This window comes from Dromiciops gliroides, chromosome X (assembly GCF_019393635.1).
Source record: "Dromiciops gliroides isolate mDroGli1 chromosome X, mDroGli1.pri, whole genome shotgun sequence".
Taxonomy (NCBI): Eukaryota; Metazoa; Chordata; class Mammalia; order Microbiotheria; family Microbiotheriidae; genus Dromiciops; species Dromiciops gliroides.
In genome coordinates, this window is record NC_057867.1 from 30,716,721 (window position 1) to 30,726,158 (window position 9,438).

The window sequence follows — 9,438 nt, forward strand, 5'->3', positions numbered from 1 at the left end:
GTCTGAGGCCGGATTTGAACTCAGGTACTCCTGACTCCAGGACTAGTGCTCTATCCCCTGTGCCACCTAGCTGCCCCTTTACATTCATCTTAACAAAGTCATATTGCTTTTTTCTTCTCCTGCTAAGAAGTGTGGTCAGAAAGACATCAGAGAATAGCGAACCTGGTAGAACATCATTTGCTTTCATGGCAGCAAATGTAACTTTACTGGTCTGGCTCTCTCTCATCAAAAGCTGGAGCAGAAAAAGGCAAAGAAGCCACTGTCCAGTTAAACATCCTTAGAGTACATGGACAGTGTAGGGGCCTTGCCACAAGAGGTAGGAGCATTGTCCCCCAAACCATTTTTCATTGTCAAAAAGAAAAAGTAAAACAAAAAAAGAAAATGTGTCCCTTGTCCTATTCTGGCTGCGTGACCCTGGGCCACTCACTTAACCACTTGGTGCGGTAGGCCACTCCAACGAATGCAACCAAATTGGAAGGAAAAGCAGAAAGCTGGGAAACAATTTATACAGCCAGTGTTTCTGATAAAGGCCTGATTTCTAAAATGTATAGAGAACTGAATCAAATATATGAGAATACAAGTCATTCCCCAGTTGAGAAATGGTCAAAGGATATGGACAGGCAGTTTTCATATAAAGAAATTCAAACTATCTACAACCATATGGAAAAAATGCTCTCAATGACTACTGATTAGAGAAATGCAAATGAAAACTACTCTAAGGTACCACCTAACACCTATCCAATTGACTAATAAGACAATAATAAGTTACAAGGCAGGGCTGCTCTCTATCAGTAGAGAGAACGTCCTCATCGGGAGTTCCCCAGTCCAAATGAGATCACGGGATCTGTCCAAAAACAACAATGAATTTCTTTTCCCTGTTCAGTGTGGCTGTTTGAAGCAGTTCACAGGTAAGTGACCTCTGCTAATGTTCAGCTATACTAAACTGTTTTTAATCATATTTTAAAATAAACTCTTTTTGGGAAGAAAAACTTGCAAGCAGAAGCAAGAACTGCTTTCTTGAGCTCCCCAATTTCTTTTCCTGAGGGTAAAATGAATAGTTATTCATTCACATGAGAGTGGGCAGGAGCAGAAAATTGATGATTTTATTTTTTAATATCTCTCATGATGAACACACTGGAGATGGTGGAGATTCTTGGATGTTGGATCTTCAAACTTTTGTGACTTGTGGAGGTAGGAACAGCAACCACAGGGAAACTGGTATTGAGCTTTCCATGGAAAGTTAAGTGGATTCTAGGGATTTTTCCAGGGCTACCTCAGGGCAGAAACCTGATACCCAGATATATTAACAAAGGATTTAACAGTCAGAAGCCTTTAGATGCAGATCCTGGTTGTGCCCAGGACTGCACATTATAACCTTGGCTCTGAGCCCCACTTTCCTCCCCTATATGATAGAGGGAACAATGCTTGTTCAACCTAAGTTCCAGAGCCTTTGTGAAGATCAAGCAAGACAATGTGGATGAAGCCAGCGCTAGTGACAAAACTTCAAGGACTAGGGGAATGTCAGGTCTTGTTTTTTTTTTTTTTTTTTTAAGTGAGGCAATTGGGGTTAAGTGACTTGCCCAGGGTCACACAGCTAGTAAGTGTTAAGTGTCTGAGGCCGGATTTGAACTCAGGTACTCCTGACTCCAGGGCCGGTGCTCTATCCACTGCGCCACCTAGCTGCCGGTCAGGTCTTGTTTTGACCTTGTCTGATGGAGCAAGAATGGATTAAAGTCTTCGAAGGTAGGCTGGAGCCAAGTTGGGAGGAGCTTGAGAAGCCAAACAGCAGTTCATATCCGGTCCTAGAGGGAGGTTATAAAAGAACTCTTAGAGGTGAATGTAGTGAGAGAATGTAAGTGTACACTCAGAGAAAGATGATAGAAGTAAAAAGAGATAATGGAGTGGCCATAAAGATGAATAGAGAATGAATAAGTGAGTACTGATCTAGGTAGGAAAAGAGAATGATTACTAATGTTTATGAGGAGATAGAATGTATAAGTCATATAAATTACCTTATAAAAAGCATAAATGAGTACATATAAATAGGAATAAAGAGAAAGAATCTGGGTACACACACATACATATTTTCTCTGTCTTCATATGTGTGAGATTTCATGCATTGTCTATACATTCATTTACAGAAATAGGAATTATTTATATTTTAGGAGTCTTTGTAGCCATATAGAATAGTATTATTCATGGATGAAAAGAGAATATATATATATATTAAATATAGGAGTCATTTCCTCTATATAGGATTATATAGTCATATATATCTATATATTGATTTACACGAATATGACATTCTGTAGGCATATATGTATTCAGAGATGAATATGGAGAATACATATAAATGAAATATAATTTGTTGTTCCACATAGGATTATATAGTCATATGTGTGTATGTATAAAATAGTATATTTTAAGATTATAAAGATAGTCATTCAGTTCTCATAAAGAAAACAAATAACAAAATTCATCTGGAAGAACAAAAGGTCAAAAATATCAAGGGAATTAATGAAAACATGCACAAGAAGGTGACCTAGCCATACCAGAGCTAAAACTATATTATAAAGCAGCAACCATCAAAACTATTTGGTGCTGGCTAAGAAATAGAGAAGTGGATCAGTGGAACAGGTTAGGCACAGAAAGCACAGTAGTAAATGAATATAGCAATCTCCTGGTTGGCAAACCCTAAGACTCTAGCCTCCAGGATAAGAACTCATTATTTGGGGCAGCTAGGTGGTTCAGTGGATAAAGCACTGGCCCTGGATTCAGTAAGACCTGAGTTCAAATCCAGCCTCAGACACTTGACACTTATTAGCTGTGTGACCCTGACCAAGTCACTTAACCCTCATTTCCCTGAAAAACAAAACAAAAAACAAAAACTCACTATTTGACAAAAACTGCTGGGAAAACTTGAAAATAGTATGGCAGAAACTAGACATAGACCAACATCTTATGCGGGATATTAAAGTCAAAATGGGTGCACGATCTAACCATAAAGGGTGGTACCATGGGTAAATTAGAAAAGGAAGGAATAGTTTACATGTCAGATGTATGCAGAGGGGAAGAATTTATGACCAAAGATGACATAGAGAACATCAAGAAATGCAAAATGAATCATTTTGATTACATTAAATTAAAAAGGTTTACACGAGCAAAGCCAATGCAACCAAATTGGAAGGAAAGCAGAAAGCTGGGAAACAATTTGTACAGCCAGTATTTTTGATAAAGGCCTCATTTCTAAAATGTATAGAGAACTGAATCAAATATATGAGAATACAAGTCATTCCCCAATTGAGAAAAGGTCAAAGGATATGAACAGGCAGTTTTCAGATAAAGAAATTTAAACTATTTGCAACCATATGGAAAAAATGCTCTCAATTACTACTGATTAGAGAAATGCAAATGAAAAGTACTCTGAGGTACTCTAACACCTATCCAATTGGCTAATAAGACAAAAAAGGAAAATGATAAGTGTTGGAGAAGATGTGGGGAAATTGGAACACTAAGGCATTGGTTTTGTTTGTTTGTTTGGTTGGTTGGGTTTTTTTAGTGAGGCAATTGGGGTTAAGTGACTTTCCCAGGGTCACACAGCTAGTAAGTGTTAAGTGTCTGAGGCTGGATTTGAACTCAGGTACTCCTGAATCTAGGGCCGGTGCTCTACCCACTGCACCACCTAGCTGCACCGCACTAAGGCATTGTTAGTGGAGTTGTGAACTGATCCAACCATTCTGGAGAGCAATTTGGAAGCATATCCAAAAAGCTATAAAACTGTGCATACCCTTTGACCCAGCAATATCTCTATCAGGTCTATATCCCAAAAAGATCATCAAAAAGGGGAAAGGAACTATATGTACAAAAATATTTATAGCTGCTCTTTTTGTGGTGGCAAAGAATTGGATATTGAGAGGATGCCTATCAATTGGGGAATGGCTGAACAAGTTGTGGTATATGAATGTAATGGAATACCATTGTGCCATAAGAAATGATGAGCAGGTAGAGTTCAGAAAAAACCTGGAAAGACTTAAGTGGACTGATGCTGAGTGAAGTGAGCAGAACCAGGAGAATATTGAACACAGTAACAGCAACATTGTGTGATGATTAACTGTGACAGATTTAGCTCTTCTCAGCAAGACAATGATCCAAGACAGTTCCAAAGAACTCATGATGGAAAATTCTCTCCACATCCAGAAAAAGAACTATGGAGTCTGAATGCAGACGGAAGCAGACTGTTTTCACTTTGGTTGTTGTTCTTTCTTCTTTCTTGTGTTTTTGTTTCCTTTTGTTCTGATTCTTCTGTCACAACATGACTAATATGGAAACATGTTTAACATGATTGTAATGTATAACCTATGTCAGATTGCTTGCTAGCTTCAGGAGGGGGAGGGAAGGGAGGGAGGGAGAAAAATTGGAAACTCAAAATCTTACAAAAGTGAATGTTGAAAAAGACACATAGGGGCAGCTAGGTGGCGCAGTGGATAAAGCACCCGCCCTGGAGTCAGGAGTACTTGAGTTCAAATCTGGCCTCAGACACTTAACACTTACTAGCTGTGTGACCCTGGGAAAGTCACTTAACCCCAATTGCCTCACTAAAAAAACAAAACAAAACAAGAAAAAGACATGTAATGGGAAAAATAAAATACTATTTTTTAATAAAAAGGAATAGAGGGAGAGAATGGAAGATTCCTCCTTCACATGAATATATGGAGGAAATATCTGAGCATTGATGCATAAGTGTATACAAAGCCCAGTGGTTTTAAAGAGGGGGACAGAGGGCCATCTGGAGAGACAGCAGGGGGTGGCGGGCATCAGTCCTGGTCCCTGGGGTCCCCTCCCTCCCTCCAAGCTCCCAGAATGGCCACAGTCAGACCCCCGCTGGCAGCTCCATCCATCTGTAGCAGCGGTGGAGGAGGGGAAATAAGCCTGAGAGGATATATGGAAGAAGGGATGTGACTACTGGAAGAGGAATGAGTGGGATGTCTGGTGGAGCTGACGTCACCGCCCTGGGCACTCAGCGGGGGTCCACCTTGCCCAGTCTCAACCCCAGCCCCCCATCCCTTCACTGGTGACTCCTTTTAGACCCCGAGGGTTGGGAGAAAGATGAGTCCTAGATAAAAACCTCTCGAACCTGCCCTATTCCACCTCATTATTAATGATGGAAAAGAGGGTGTGTGTTAAGAAAAGGACACATTCTCTGTCTCTTACTGTCTCTGTCTCTCTCTGACTCTCTTGTCTCTGTCACACGCACACAAACACACACTCCTAATACAATCATTTCTTATAGCATTTTTCTTTTCCATTTAGGTTTTTACAATCAGCCTGCATGAGGTTTTACTGCTTTTGGTCTTTTTACTCTGCATTCATTTCTATAAGTCTTCCCAAGTTTCCTCAAATTTTCATATTTGTCATTTCTTATAGCATAGTCATATTCTATTACACTCAGGTACCATTAGGCAGCCAGGTTGCACAGTGGGTAGAGCACTGAGCCTGAAGTCAGAAAGCCCAGAGTTCAAATCCAGTCTCACACATTCCTTAGCTCTGTGAGATCCTAAGCAAGTCACTTCACTGCTGCCTGCCTCAGTTCCTTAACTGAAAAATGGTACCACACAGCGCCATTGTGTGAACTACATGAGATCACATTTGTACAACACTTAATACAGTAGTCAATGATCACCATTCATTAAGCACCTACTATGTGCCATGGCATACTTGAAAGTTAATACTTGATTTCCCCCTCCCTCAGAACAATTCATTCATCCATTTCTGAAACCAGATGGGGTCTATTTTGTTCCTGGTTCTTTGTGACCACATCGTGTTGCTGCAAATATGTTGATTTTTACCTCAAACATCAAACTCTTAAAGGTGTAAGAACATAAAGCTGCACTGAGATTTTTGGGACATGTGGCATATGGACCTATTTTGGGGGGGAGCAGAAAGTGAGCCTGAGAGGGTATGTGAGGGAGGGATGCTGACTGCAGGGATAGGAGTGAGTGGGATCCCTGGTTGGGAGGAGCACCACTTCAGGTAGGGAGACTCCTGCCTCACCCAGATGGGTGCTTACATCAGTGGCCAAAGATGCTCAGTGCAGGGTCCACCTTGCCCAGACTCAGCTCTCTTTGTCTGGTGGCTCCCTGAGCACCCTGAGGGCTGGGATTGGATATCTGAGGGGGAAAGATGCCAAGAAGCCAATTCATGTCCCCCTCAGGCCCAGGCTGTCTCAGCATGGGAGACAAGGATCCAGGGAACATGGGGTCCAGGCCCCAGGACTCCTGCCCATGGTAGGGAAATGTTCCCCAGCTGGCCCCCACTGGACTTTGTCCTTGGCCCCCCTGAGCTCTAAGGTCTGACAGTCCCTGTGAGTTTTGGGGGGGCTATGGTTCAGGAGGCCGGTGCAGGAAGAACCAGGGGTTTTATTCCAATTTTTAGGGCTAGAATAAGGGTAGAACTTACTGGTTGGGGGGCGGGGTGCAGCCCCAAGGGAAAGCATTAGACCAATGGGGATTTCTCAGCTGGCGAGTGAAGACCTGTTGGCTAACATTGGGGAAGGGGTATGGATGTGAGGCCAGCCCTGGAGAGAGGCAGGGATCCAGAACTGCTTGGTGGAGGTGGGCTAGGGGGCAGGTGGGCTTTCAGTGATGGGAAGGGAGGTGCAGATTATTGACAAAATGGAGTGGGGAATTTTCAGCTGTGCAGAGGGACCTGCCTGGGTTGCAGAAGGAGCTTGGGTATGGGAATCTAAGTGGAACAAAAGCCCAAATAACCCCTTGAGCAGAGCTCCTGTACCCTTTCCTTTCCCTCCCTGGTCAGGTCCGTGGGGCTTTGCCCACCAGGGAAAGAGGGCTTCCACCCAACCTGCAGAGATATCCCTCATGGACACCTATCAGGATTGTCTCACTGCTGCAAACAGCCTGAAGAGGCCAGAAGCAGAAGATGAATCCAAGTATTTGACAAAATGAGGCCAGAAATAGAGGAGAGCAAGTTTACCAGGAGAGCTAGAAAGACTTCCTCAACAGGCCCAGTGGCTGGACCAGACAGTTAGTCACTTGCTTTATTTAAGCAAATACTGAAATTATGCCAATCTACAGAAAGTACAATTTATTGATTCATCCATCCATTCATTTTCCTCCTCCTCCTCCTCCTCCTCCTCCTCCTCCTCCTCCTCCTCCTTCTCCTTCTTCTTCTTCTTCTTCTTCTTCTTCTTCTTCTTCTTCTTCTTCTTCTTCTTCTTCAGGCAAGGGTGCCTCATCTCTTTCTGGATATGCCATTTTGAGTATTTCAATGGTTGGAGTTGGAGGAAGAGGGCTCATGGATTGTGGAGTAAGCACCATGAACTAGCATTGATTTAGGAAAATGCCATGCTGAGGATTCTGTCCATGGCAGTTTTCAATGGTCCCCGTCCAAACTGAAATCAACTACACCCAGGCATCTGAAGGGGGATTCTGTGATAAACAATAAAATTGCAATGAATACAAATAATAAAAAGATTGTCTTCCTCCTGATAGGACTCACCTGTCCACCAAAGGAGCCTCTGCAGACTGAGCTGGGATAGAAAGGGTCTCATTCTTGTGGTCTGAGGGCATTTCCCCAGAAGGACCACTGAGATAGGGAGCTGTGAAAGCACAACTTGCATTGTAAAGAAAGACTCCTTCCATGTGTCTGATATGTGACCTAGAGTTGACATTTCATCCCATATTTCCACAAGGTTTCTCAAATTCTTCACTTTCCCATCTAGATCCAGAGATCTGCTTTTTACTTCTTGGTGCTGCCTCATCCTTTCTTCTCAGCTTCTTTGGGTGGAGTTTTCTTATTGGATCTGCTGTCTTGGGGCTCTCCTTGAGCTCTCAGCCTCAGATTGACCCCCAAACCATAGAGTTGCCAAGTCTTCTTGATCCCTCTTCCTCTACACTTCTCACATATCCCCAATTCTGCACACTCACACCATGACCACCCTAGTACAGCCTTTGGCCAATAGCCATGAACTGATGGTGATGGTGGTGACAGAGGAAAGGAGAGCTAGAAACATTTCCTCAAGATGCCCAAACTGATTGGAGCCTGAGCGGCCATGTGGGGGAGGGATGCTGACTACAGGGAGAGGAGTGAGTGGAGTGTTTGGTGGAGGATAGTGGGGAGGTTTGGCTAGAGGGTGTCTCCTGCCTCACCAAAGTGGCGATGACATTACCAGCCATCCCTGCTCAGCAGGGGGTCCCCCTTGCCCAGACTCAGATCCCCTTGGTTGGTGGTTCCCGAAGGACGCTGAGGGTTGGTTTTAAAAGGGAAAAGAGGCCAAGGAACCAGCTCAAAGCTCACCTGAGGCCCAGGCTCCTCAATATTGGAATCAAGGGGCCAGGAGATAAAAGCGCCAGACCCCAAGACTCTTGCTCATGCTAGGGACGTAGTCCCAGATGATTCCTATGGGACCTTGCCCTTCTATGCCCCTGGGTGCTGAGATGTGACAGTCTCTGTGAGATGGAAGGGGTCACTTCTGGTTGAGGAGGCAGGTTCAGGCAGAAGCAGGGCTTTTATTCCATTCTTTGGGGCTAGAACAACGGAAGAACTTGCTGGTTTGGGGCTGCCCCAAGGGAAAGCTTAGAACAGTAGGGATTCCTCAGCTGGGGTTGGGGGCTAGTTTTTGAACATGAAGTGGGGAGAGAGGATTTAGAGGTAGACTCTGAATGGGCTTGTAGGTCTAGATAGGATAGTGTGTTAAAAGAGACCTCAACAGTCATCTGGTTGAACCTCCTCATTGGAGATAAATCAGGCGGCTCCACCTGCCCCCAACCTCTCCTCTCTATCTTCTTATTTATCTTATATTTGGTCCTAGTAACAATAGAGAGCCAGTGGTGCTGGCTGACTCAGGTAGAGCTGGGGTGACTTGGTGAGACCGGCCCTTTAGGAAGATCACTCTCATAACTGAGTGGAGGAGAGACTGGAGTGAGGAGAAAGTGGAGGCTGTGAGACCAGCTGGCCATTGCAATAGCTGAGGCATGAGGAGTGGAGGATGCGGCACCAAGGTCATAGCAGTATCAGAGGAGAGAGATGGGGGAAGGTAGACATGACAGGTCCTGGCAGGGATCAGATATGGGGCGCAGGAGGGAGAGAATGAGGGGTGCAGGATGACACCTAGGTTGGAAGCCTGGGTGACTGGCAGGATGGTGGCACCCTCAGCCGTCATAGGGAGTGTCAGCAGAGGGGAGGGCTGGGGGGAGATCAGGAGTGCAGTGTTGGGCACATGTTGAGTCTCAGATGTCTAAGGGACATCCTCTTGGGGACGTCCGATAGGGAGCTGGAGATTCAGGACTGAAGGTCAGGGGAGAGTGCAGGGCTGGGAAAACACATCTGAGGTTCCTCTGCATAGAGATGATGCTGAAAATCCCAGGAGCTGGTATTTCCTTGAGGGAATCCTTATTCACTCCTGATGTTGAGCCAATTCAT